The 10,836-nt window shown below is 39.4% G+C and overlaps 1 long non-coding RNA gene across 1 annotated transcript in view; it reads right to left on the minus strand.

The window, feature by feature from the left end:
* The window catches only part of LOC110390103, a 59,971-nt gene extending 49,564 nt beyond the window's left edge, over positions 1–10,407 (minus strand). Inside the window, exons 1-2 of the long non-coding RNA XR_002433545.1 lie at positions 10,348–10,407; positions 7,331–7,437 (exon numbers count right to left, since the gene is read on the minus strand). This is a non-coding gene — a long non-coding RNA (uncharacterized LOC110390103). The remainder of the gene's footprint in view (positions 1–7,330; positions 7,438–10,347) is intronic.

Consider the following 10,836-nt stretch of genomic DNA (forward strand, 5'->3'; position numbering starts at 1 on the left):
TAAACTACTGCACTCTAGAGCTTCATTCAAAATATGTTATCTCAGCTACCATAATACCACTAATTACTTTCATTTTCACCTGACAATCCACAAAAAATAACCCAGAACTGTAATTACTGACAGGGTGATATGGGCAAGCATGGTGCTGTTATAAAATATGTTTGATGGCTCCTTCCATAATGTGCTGGTAATATAAAATATAAAGCTAATTTGACTGTCCACATGCAGATGACAGAAAGTATGAGCGGTTTCAGTCTGGAGAGCACAGAAATGCTAAAAATTAATTCCTTTTCTCCTCTCCAGAGAAACTTTGGAGATCAGGTAATGGTGAACATTTGGGTTTTCTTTCATTTACCTCTGCTTATTTACAAAAAATCTACAGAAAAAGTCCTGATTCCTTCAAACACGGAAGAAGCAAATATCATTAGGTGGTTCATTTCACTATAGCCACAAGATTTTTTTTTCCCTGGAGAACACACTCTTTTACTCTTCTTGGAACAGACTGTTTTTCATCTGTCTTCTGGCTTTTTCACCTCTTTTTTTTTGCCATGCATACGCAGACTGCCAAATGATCCTCTAATGCGTATTTGTAAGAAAAAATCTCTTCTGCGTGTTGACATGGATGGTGGTCCTATTGTTTCAGTTTTGTCCCTGTCGCTGTGTAAAGTCCCTTAATTGTTCCTTGTGCTGAATTAAAACTATGAATTTTTAACTTCTGTTGTAAGCATGTCTATGATTATTATCTGACATACGTCACTGTTGACAATAGCCAGAAGGACAGACACTTCTACTACAGACTTGAAGAAAACATTTTTGTGGGTAACTTCCCACAGAAGGGGCATCCATCCCCAGTTCCTGATCTGGCAGGAGCAAAACAAGAATAAGGAACCCCTTGCGAGGTGAGGCTTCTCCCATTACTGATGCAACTAGAATATTGTCTCAAACAAAAATATTACATAGGACAGTATACAGTAAATTAGGAGTGTAAAATGAAACATAATAAAATATCTTATTCTGATTAATATTTTATTCAAAAAGATCATCATATTATTACTGAGTAAGGTTACTCAGTACTAGCAGTTCAGTGCAGATGATCAGCACCAAAACTGCAAGTCTGCTTTTGTTCCTTCTGCACTGATGGCAAAATTTCCACGAAGTAGACACGAGGTGACTTAATTAAGATCTACTGAAATTTAGTATCTTCTCTACCTTGATTTGCATAACTTCTAATTCTAGCAAAGAAAGGCAATGAGCTGAATGCAAATGAGCAGATAAGGATGCTGCTTGGTAGTAGATGTCAGCAAAGATAAGCACCACAAAAAAATCACTGCAGATTCTTCCAATAAGGTCATGATAGAATATTTTCTACCTTGCTCTGGGTTTGATGTGATAAAAATTCTAAGCTTTTCAGTATTTGAATGTCTTACCATTACCTCAAATTTATTAGCAGAAATCTGCCTTTGACATCATACTTAAATCCTGTTGTGCCCTATTATGTATTGTGCTTTGGTAGACATTAGCTGCAAAGGTCTCCATACTCAGTAATAACACAAATACAAAGATAATTTAATATCTGAATTGCTCTGCACTCTAACTCAGCAACGCTGCATAACAAAAAGCAGTGTAGTTCTCCTCTTCCTCTCCTGTGATACAGCAGTTCCCAGTTGTATGTTCTGACATTTGGCTGGGTACTTCAGGTGATAATGAAAATGCCTTTTACAGTGTGGGTGATACCGGCACCAGTTGCCCAGAGATGTGGTTGATGCCCTCTCCCTGGAGACTTTCAAGGTGAGGCTGAATCAAGCCCTGGGCAACCCGATCAAGCTGTGGATGCCCCTGTTCATTGCAGGGGAGTTGTACTAGATGGCCTTTAAAGGTCCCTTCTAACTCTAAAGATTCTGTGATTCTATGATTCTATGATAACGTGAAAAGATACCCCAGTCATGTGGGTCTCTCATCTGGTGGCAACTGAAGCTACATCTGGGATCTCATCCCTGCCAATGTTAGCTGAGAACATGACTTGATTTTTTTTCAACTTCCTTTTTGCATCTTAATAAATAATCTGTTCATAGTGTTATTGTGTTTTCCTCTCTTTCCACCTCCTTTGTGGAAACTGATTTAATGTAATTGTTTTTGAGGAATACAATGAATGGAAGAAATACTAATATGGCCATCATTGAAAGAAAAATGTTCTTCATTATTCTAAAAGGGAACTACAGAATTACCTGGTAGCCCGGGAGAATTTAAACCACACAAAATAAGGGTCAGTTTGGTAGCTATGGAAACTGTAATTACTATGCGATCTAAAAATTGGGATGCATCAGACTGTCAATTCACTGGTGACTGAATGCTCAGACTCATTACACTTCATTAATGAAAGCAGAAAAGTGTATGATACACACGTAGGGCGATATGCCTTAGAAATAGTAGAATCATAGAATTGCTCAGGTTGTAAAAGACCTTCAAGATCATCGAGACCAACCTCAACCTGACAACACTACCCTAATTCTAACAACCCACTGCTAAATCATGTCCCTGAGCACCACATCCAGATGGTTTTTAAACACATTCAGGGATGGTGACTCAACCTCCTCCCTGGGAAGCCTGTTCCAGTGCATAACAACACTTTCTGTAAAGAAGTTTTTTCTGATGTCTAACCTAAATCTCCTGTGGTGCAACTTGAGGCCATTTCCCCTTGTCCTGTTGCCTGTCATCAGTGAGAAGAGACCAACCTCACTCTCACCGAAATAATCTTTCAGGTATTTGAAGAGAGCAATAATGTCACCACCTGTGACTAGCTGCCAGCTGGATTTAACTCCACTGACCACAACGCTTTGGGCCCAGCCATCCAGCCAGTGTTTCATCCAGCAGAGCGTATGCCCATCCAAACCACGGGCAGCCAGTTTCTCCATGAGGATGTTGTGTCAAAGGCTTAAAGGCCTTAGAAGAGTCTCTTCAAAAAACAGGTCAGCTAACAAAACAAGAACAGCAATAACTTTTCATGCAGTTTATAAGCATTGTTCTTATAATGATCAGAACATGAATTCATGAATGAGCACTCCTGCTTAAATGGTAAGGGAGGATGAGTTATTTTTCTGTTTTTCATGAATTATTTGGATGTGTGGTGCTATTGTTCATAGCAGAACATTATATATCCATCATAGAAAAGCAATGCTTTCACGTGAGCATGGAATCATGAAGTAAAATATTTGTGCCTTAAAACAAAATCAGTGATAATCAGGTTCTTTCTCAGCTTGAAATAAATACTGTGAATCTGTTGATTGCTTTTGACGATGTGGAAAAGGATCCCTAGAAAAAATATGTTTTTACATAAAATTACAGAAACTTTCCAAGACATTTTAAGTGCATAATTGTTCTATTTCTGTAGTAGAATTCAAATTTAATTATTTATTTTAAAATAACTTCTGTAGAGTTGGAAGTGCAGAACTTCACCTAGAACATGCAAAACACGGCAATAAGACATTAACACAGAGACTGCAAAGGCGAGAGAAACATTTCCAGTCTGTGGAAATTACTTTTCTCGGTTGATATTAACTTAGACAGGCAAGTAAGAAGAATCTGAGGCCTCACTTCATCTTCCTTTTTTATTTTAACATACACAGCCTCACTCTAGATGTCTACAAAGTCAATCCAGAGTTAAACACCTAAATAACAGTCTTAACTTTCAGACACTCTAGTCATTCTAGCTCCCTTATTATGTCAGTGGAAGATACACATGACTCTTAAATTTGAGTCCAAATGTGTGAAAAGTTCAGCAGCCCATGAGTATCCAGGACAGATGTGATACAGGTACACTGAGTATGCTGTCCCACTCCTTGAGCAAGGATTTGTTTAGATGGAATACTCCATTTTGGAAAATACATATACCATTTTGAAATGATGCCTCACTTGCTGAAAAGGTACTTCAGATAGGCCTATTTAAAATAAACGTTTTATGATACACACGAAAATTATTTTGTTCTTTCTCTACACTGTCTATATGAGGAGTGAAGGAGCCAGTGGGTGGCAGTGCAGCCCATCACTGGGCAGGAATCAAGCAACACAAACCAAGAATGGGCAAACTCAGGCTGAGGCAGAAAATTTCATGTGAAATGCAAATCTGAAATTCATCTCCATGTTCGAAATTCAGAGAAAACAATACTTTGCATTGCGCTTCCAGCCTGTTTTATCATTATTTGAAACTCATGCCTTCAAGTAAATAGCTTAAAATTCTTTAAACATAATCTGTGATTTTTGAGTAATTTCTTCCTTACCTGTTCTAGATGCTTAATGAAGGGAAAAGATAGACATAATAGTTCATTTCCTGAAAATCCAAGGCAGAAAAGTACTGAGACACTGTTTCAGCTATGTCTTCTACGGAGTTGTTGTATACAGACAAAAAAAAATAGGGGATTCGTTTTTTGCAGCAGCCCTCTCAGTGGGAGACTGTGTTACAAGTCTAAAGTTCTTAATAGGCTGGATTGAAGGTTTTCACAGATAATTTTCACAGGTAACTATTCAATATATTCATCAGCGACTTGGATGAGGGAATAGACTGCACTGTCAACAAGTTTGCTGATGACACAAAACGAGGAGGAGTGGTTGACAACGCCAGAAAGCTGTGCTGCCATCCAGTGAAACCTAGACAGGCTGGAGAGTTGGGTGGGGAGAAACTGGGGGAGTATAGAGTCTTGTGTCTGGGCAAGAACAACCCCAGCTACCAGTACAGGTTGGGAACTGACCTGTTGGAGAGCAGCATAGGGGAAAGGGACACAGGGGGCCTGGTGGACAGCAGGATGACCATGAGCCAGCACTGTGCCCTTGTGGCCAAGGAGACCAGTGGCATCCTGGGGTGTATTAGAAGGGGTGTGCTTAGTAGGTCGAGAGAGGTTCTCCTCCCCCTCTACTCTGCCTTGGTGAGACCGCATCTAGAGTACTGTGTCCAGTTCTGGGCCCCTCAGTTCAAGCAGGACAGGGAACTGCTTGAGAGAGTCCAGCACAGAGCCACAAAGATGATTAAGGGCGTGGAGCATCTCCCATATGAGGAAAGGCTGAGGAAGCTGGGTCTCCTTAGCTTGGAGAAGAGGACACTGAGGGGTGACTTCATTAATGTTTATGAATATGTAGGGATGTGTGTCAGGAGGAGGGAGCCAGGCTCTTCTCAGTGACATCCAGTGGTAGGACAAGGGGCAACGGGTGCAAGCTGGAACATAGGAGGTTCCACATAAATACAAGGAAAATCTTATTCACAGTGAGGGTAACAGAACACTGGAACAGGCTGCCCAGAGAGGTTGTGGGGTCTCTTTCTCTGGGGACATTCAAAACCCATCTGGATGCATTCCTGTGTGACCTAATTCATGTGTTCCTGCTCCAGCAGGGGGATTGGACTAGGTGATCTTTCGAGGCCCCTTCCAATCCCTCACATCCTGTGAATCTGTGCATCTGCAAATTTCTGTCATTAGAGTATTAGATATTAAACTAACATCTTATTTCCCTTAAATTAATTCAATTTTTGTGTTAGATGTTGAAAATATTGGTTGTTTTACATTCCCATCTGTATACTTGTAAGAATAATCTTCTTTATTCATATTATTCATTGACCCAAAAATAAGCAAACAAAAAAGCTGTTCTGGCTTTTAACCATAAGAACCTCTTTTTCATATCTTTACCAAAGCTGACTTTCCGAACCTTCCAGTTTCTATGGAAAATATTAGCTTGAGTTATATTCTCTTTCTTCCTACTTCCCTTGCTTAGTGTTTTTAACTGTTCTTCCTACTCTTATCTGCAAATTAATAACTACATTTTACAATGCATACCTAATTATTTGTTTTAGTAGTGAATATAGAACATTATCTGGTTCAGAAATCTGTATAATCAAATGTAGATGGTACTGAATATTATTGTTCCTTTTTCCTAATAGATTCCTCTGAAGCTCAGTAGACAGTCCAAATAGTCATATCTGTTTGACAAGAAGCTAAAAGCATAACAAAAATTTAGCTCATGGTAGTGGGATGGCTTAGGTATAAATTGTGTCTGATGCAGTAGAATTGTGATTCTTGGTTAGAAATGTCTGAGGTCAACACGTGTTTCCTCATTTGGTGCAAAGTGAGCTAACTGCAAAAAAATCAGCAGCCAGTGATTACATATTATTCTTTGAAGTGACAACAGAAGCTAGAATACAATGTAGGTATGCATACTGAGGTAATATTCAAAACATAGAATTCACTGTCAAGGTACGCAAAAATCTAAGCCAGTTTTTCTACCAGAGGACATAATCTCATGTTCACATCTAGTGTAAACTGAGTACAGCTGAATGGATACTTAATGAATCCCAAACAGTTCCCATACCACTGTAACAACTCTCAGCACAGCAGTATTCACCTCCCTTCACATATAGTTCCTCCTAAAAATGAAATGCTAACAGTTGGGAAGAACCAAGGAAACTGAAACCATAATTTCCTTCTTGGAAACTGATACTGAAAACATCAGATATCTGCACAATGCACTGTTGATTTCATGGATGCTAACTGAATCCAACAAGTAGGATTGTTTATCTTACTGGTAGAAGTATGTTTATTGTAGGATCTTTCTCAGTCCTGTAACATGACTAAAACCCAGACTGCCTGTATATTTTATTTTGGGAGAGCCTTGTGTATATTTTCTGTAGAAGCATGTGGTACCTGTCAGGGTGCTTTAATACAGAAGAGAAGAAACAGTTCAACAGAAGACTGAACTGGAGGCTTGTGGGATGAAATGGGCAGTGCCTGCGTGCACCCGGGGAGGGGTCTAGGGTCACGAGTATCCGGGGCGGTCACGTGTACGGGTATAAATAGCCTTGTTGCGCAGCATTAAATTGGCATTTCGGTGTTACACACTGTGTGTGCGTCCCGTATGCCCCGCACGCTGAGGTGCGGACGGAAGGGAAGCCTTAGCCTTATTATGTTGTCGTAGACAACAGAGGCACATATCAGCCTGCAACACCTTTTAAGTTAATGAGGAAGATCTCCTTGTATTTCCACAAATTACTTTAAAATACAATTTAAAAAAGACCATTTAACTGAGAAGTTTGTTCAGTTTTGAAGGGAAAACAGTACTTAAGGAACAGATCTAGATTTCTCAACACCAGTACTCTGACGTTGTCTTGTACTCTTCAAAATAGCTTTCACAGAATATTTCTGTGTAATATTCCCCATGAAGAAAATCATCTTTGCCTTACACTAGATATGTAGACAGCTGCATTACAAAGCCCTCAAAGCCACACTGCCCACGTGCAATTGAAAAATGCTAGAGAAATTTCATTTGTCAACATAAATCATCAATAAACACATACCTTAGTGAAATAATTTCAGTAATGCTAGGTGACATTTACCCAGGATTCGTTTCTCAAGGTTGTTCCAGAAGGCACTGAACAAGGATGCAGTTTTTTCTCTGCCAGTGCTGGAAAGTATAAATTTCCAGTAATCCACACATCAAGAAATCTACTTACAGAGATCATTAGGAGCAAAATATGCAAGTATTCATGGAAAGTAGCTGTGACATGTAGATATCTATGCTATATATCTAGATCAAACAGTAACTGGAATTTCTAGTTTCACTTAAGTCCATCTAGAAAACATCGTGAAATCTGAAAACAGATTTTTCTGGTTCGATATGAACAAAAACTTATCAGAAAGGAAACAGCAAAATAAAAAAGTACTCATCACTTTATCATAAAGATATGAGACCTTAATAAGAAAAAATGTGTATATGTAATGTCACATATTTTATCATATCTTATCATATACTTTAATAATGACCTTTGTACCATATGACCCTGCCAGCTAGAGAGGCAATGACTCAACTCAGTGATCACTCTGATCACTATGGGAGATCCTGTATATAGTAATACTTATTAATGGCCAACTCATGTTAAAGAGGACAACCTAGAAAACAGAAGTCTCATTATTCTTACTCAGACAAATCAAATGCACTAAGGCACGGCTGACCTCTGCCCAGGGGAAGACTGTAGTCTGAGAGATCTATCAACAAATCCATACTTTGAAACTAAGAACTCTCATGTTTGTGTAGCTATGTCTGGAGGCAGATAACTAATTCCATAACCTGAATTTTACTTGCCAGAATTGCCATTTTTTTTTGTCACAATTCATTAAGCAAGATTTTGACCTTTGATATTCAAGTTACATTAAAGATTCCTTAAAGCCTTGTGAGGAGGAATTGCAATTTGTTGGTGAAAAAGCTATATGGTATGTTCTACAGTTTGGCTAAAGCATTTTATACAACCCACTTTATAACTGTAGCAGCATAATTAGCACACAATACAATGAAGCACATACAGAAAGTCTACAACATGAAGCCAGAGAAAACAACAATGGTTACTAAAAATAGGCACTTATTGAGGGGTGCAGGCCCAATGAAAAGACCAATGTAATAGAAATGGACCCTTCCAGTAATCTTGAGGTTTAAAAACTATTCACATAGCATCAGCCACCATTACTAATGGCAATAGTATGTTGTCATGACATTTCATTTGTTCTTTTTCACTCCCACACTGTTTTTTGGCCACTTAAGGAGTCCTCAGTATACAATGAAACAACAGTTAGAAGCTTTGGCCCATATAATAGCATGCTACACTTTGCAAATGTTATACAAATATTATTTGACTAACCCATACAGGAGGCTTCAGAGGCAAGTTATTACTAGTGTTAATTTTTATTCAAGAGTGCAGAGAATCTGAGGAGGACATTTTAATTTGTGGCAGATAGTGTTGTCTCCAATTTGCAGATTTAGAGTTGTATATCCAATTTGTCATGGCTGGAGGTACTCTTACAAATGTTGCACACATTAAATGACAAAAACTTCAGAAATTTTGCATGTAAAGCAACAAATACATATGCAGGACTGCTGCTAACTTGCTTTAAGTCTAGATAATGAAAGGCAAGATAGGAGTTGCAGTGTTTCTATTTCTATAGCATTCTTGTGTGCATTTCATTATTTTTCTGAGCTGACAAGCATTTTAAACCGTATTTTTCAAACTGAAAAAGGAGCTCTGTCCTCTCCAAAAAATAACAGTTAAAAACAGTGATTCTATAAGGGGAAAAATGTCAGTTGCTAGTCTGAAAGGCTGTTCCCGTTCAGTTGTAACTCTGATCGTCAGCACATACAGCTCTTCTTTTAAACTTCTCTGTGCTCTGTCATGTGAAGTGAATACGATAAACAAAAATGCCTTTATATTATGTTTCAGGAAGTTTGCAGTAAGTTTACCCAAGGCTGTTGGCTAGCCAGCCTGGAATATTAAAAACAAACCACCCTGTAACACATAGAATAGTTCTTGTCAGCTGTGGAACAGGCTGTGAATAAAGGCTGCTGCAGGGATCCTGTTAGAGGAGTGGCAGAAGGTTTTAATTGGAGCTGGCCAGGAGCATTAGAAGAGGCAAAACACTGGGAGGGAGAGCAGCTTACAACATGGTAGCTGAGTTGTGTTTTACTTTGTCAAACCAAGCCTTGTTTACTTCTACACTATAGCCAGGTACAGCTCTCTGGCCTTGCAGACAACAGGCAAAGCTTGGCTCCAATCCTTATAGCTAAATCTTCTTATCCTCTGGAGTAGTTTATCTTTGTTTGCATGGCCCACTGAGAACAGCTTACGTCCTCTGGTCATTTCAAGGTATCCCAGGTTACTGCTTTGGAGAGGTCTAGCTGGTGTAGGCCAGAACTTTGCTCTGGATCTCATGCCCCTGCCTTGTTCTCTGTACTAACACAGGGTAACCTGTTGGACTCATGTCCTTTGCTCTGTGAATACTGCATATGCAGTGGATGTAGTGTACATATACTGAATAAAATATATAGTTCTTTTTTAAAAAATCTTTATGTTCCTTATTTTTTTGAAAGTGTAATCTAAAAATTAAGCCTAAGAGAATGAAACACCTACTAGTCCTTCCAAGTAATCTTTATAGTCAGACAGAATGTCATAAAATTGGCTAAAAAGAGCTTTTCAAAATATTTCCCCAGGGTAGGATCTATTTGTCTTTGTCACAGTATCATCTAAGGGTATGCGTCCGTGACTAGGGGGACAGGCCCGAAATTAAAAAAAAACGAGCAAGGAGGAAGAAAAAAAAATTGCTGGCGGGTAGGGGCCGGCCCCGGGCGGTCCGGCGGCTAAAGCGGCAGAGAAGCCGCGGACCGCACCCTGGGGAAAACAAAGGCAAGAGGGGAAAAGCAGGGGACTCGTAGGCGAATCTAACACAAAAACAGCGGCACCAATCTGAGGAGGAACAACTAATTTTACTAAATATATCAAAATGAGGCTAGTAGAATTATAATAGAAAGTTTACAGGCTGAAAATCTTACGCAGTAAACTGCAGGAGGACCACGTGCTTTCTCTGCCGGGCAGGAAGGAACAGACCCCACGTCTCCCAGGCGGCTTCACCGCCTCACCTCCAACGCAAAGACCCCTGGGGCGTGCACCTCCTCCCCTCCCCCTCAGAGGGCCACACCAAAAAAGGCAGTTTGCAGTAGCCAGGGAATTAACTCTTCAACTGCCTGTACCTTACATGATGTAATGATGTGGAATACCGACAACAAAAATCACAAAACCATAACAGTCTTTAAAGAGGAAAAGCTGATAACTTTCTCCGTTGAAAAATCTCAAGGCAATCCTGCAAATTTTGATGTGTTAGACCAAAATACTGTAGACATATATAAGCTTTCAGAAAGGGATGTGCGTTCCCACCTAATGAATTCTAACTCTCTTAACAATGGATGTTGTTTCCTCACCTTTTAGCAGATGCTTACAAATAGTCCTCAGATATTCAACTTTAAAAATGTCTTACAATCCTA

This window comes from Numida meleagris, chromosome Z, assembly GCF_002078875.1.
Source record: "Numida meleagris isolate 19003 breed g44 Domestic line chromosome Z, NumMel1.0, whole genome shotgun sequence".
NCBI lineage: Eukaryota > Metazoa > Chordata > Aves > Galliformes > Numididae > Numida > Numida meleagris.